The 1622-nt window shown below is 42.4% G+C and overlaps 1 protein-coding gene across 1 annotated transcript in view; it reads right to left on the reverse strand.

Moving 5' to 3' along the window:
- CBFB (core-binding factor, beta subunit) overlaps window positions 1-1622 on the reverse strand; it is a 71406-nt gene that overhangs the window by 47826 nt on the left and 21958 nt on the right. The gene's annotated exons all lie outside the window — the stretch shown is intronic.

Here is a 1622-nt window from a genome sequence, read left to right on the forward strand (position 1 = left end):
GGAGGCTGAGGCAGGAGAATGGCGTGAACCCAGGAGGCAGAACTTGCAATGAGCCAAGATCATGCTACTGCACTCCAGCCTAGGTGACAGAGTGAGACTCTTCTCACAAAAAAAAAAAGAAGTGACATTAGAGTCCTTTGTTTACACCGCCCTGAAGTGTGTGCTTCCTATTTTCATGTTTTTAAAAACGAAACAATGCATTATTCAGCGATATATGCACAGGAAATAAAATGACAAAGAAAAGTAAGGGAATAAATACATTAATCAGGATAATGATTATTTTGTGGGGGCAGACGAGTTGAGGAAAAGAACTCTAAAGTTTTCTTTTCCTTTTTTTTTTTTTTTGAGATAGCATCGTGCTCTGTGGTATGAATACAGCTCACTGCAGCCTTGATTTCCAGGACGCAAGGGATCCTCCTGCCTCAGCCTCTCAAGTAGCTGGGCCTACAGGCCTGTGTCACCACACCTGGCTAATTATTTTATTTTTTTGTAGAGATGGGGTCTCACTTTGTTGCCCAGGCTGGTCTGTAACTTCTGGGCTCAAGCAATCCTCCCTCCTTGGCCTCCGAAAGTGCTGCAATTATAGGTGTGAGCCACCATACCCGGCCAACTGTGGAGGCAGTGCTATTCAATAGAAATATATAATGTGAATCACAAATGCAAGCCACATTTATAACTGTAAATTGTCTAGCAGGCATTTTTTTTTTTTTTTTTTAAAGAGACAGGGTCTCCCTCCTTCACCCAGATTGGACTGCAGTGGCACCATCACAGCTCATTACAGTCTTGAACTCCTGGGCTCAAGCAAACCTCCCACTTCAGCCTCACCAGGAGCTAGGACTACAGGCACATCCCACTATGTCCAGTCACTTAAAAAATGTTTTTATTTTCTAAGGACGAGGTCTCACTATGCTGATCAGGCTGGTCTCAGACTCCTGGCTTCATGCAATCTTCACACCTTGGCCTCCCAAAGTGCTAGGATTACAGGTATGAGCAACTGCACCCAGCCTAGTAGGCATTTTTTAAAAAGTAAAAAGAGGTGAAATTAATTTTAATGATGTTACTTAACTCAAAACATCTAAAACTTTCAACATGGTATCAAGTAAGCAATATCTTGGGTCAGGCACAGTGGCTCACACTTGCAATCCCAGCACTTTGGGAGGCTGAGGCAGGTGGATCGCTTGAGCTCACAAGTTCGAGACCAGCCTGGGCAACATGGGAGGATGGCTTGAGCCTGGGAGGCAGAGGTTGTGGAGAGCTGAGATCGTGTCACAGAACTTCAGCTTGGGTGATAGAGCCAGAACTCATCTCAAAATACATTATCTATTCCTACTGCTATATGTGTATATGTATATTTTTATTGCTATATGTATATATATTCCTATTGCTATATACACATATATTCCTATTGCTATATATATTTCTATTGCTATAGAAATATATATATATACACACACACACATATATGCCTGTAGCTATTGCTACAGGAATATATACACACACACACATACACATATATATATATGCCTGTAATCCCAACTACTCAGAAGGCTGAGGCAGGAGAATAGCTTAAAATCCAGGAGGCAGAGGTTGCAGTGAGCCAAGATCATGCCACTGCACTCCAG

Source organism: Colobus angolensis, unplaced genomic scaffold (assembly GCF_000951035.1).
Source record: "Colobus angolensis palliatus isolate OR3802 unplaced genomic scaffold, Cang.pa_1.0 Scaffold93, whole genome shotgun sequence".
Taxonomy (NCBI): Eukaryota; Metazoa; Chordata; class Mammalia; order Primates; family Cercopithecidae; genus Colobus; species Colobus angolensis.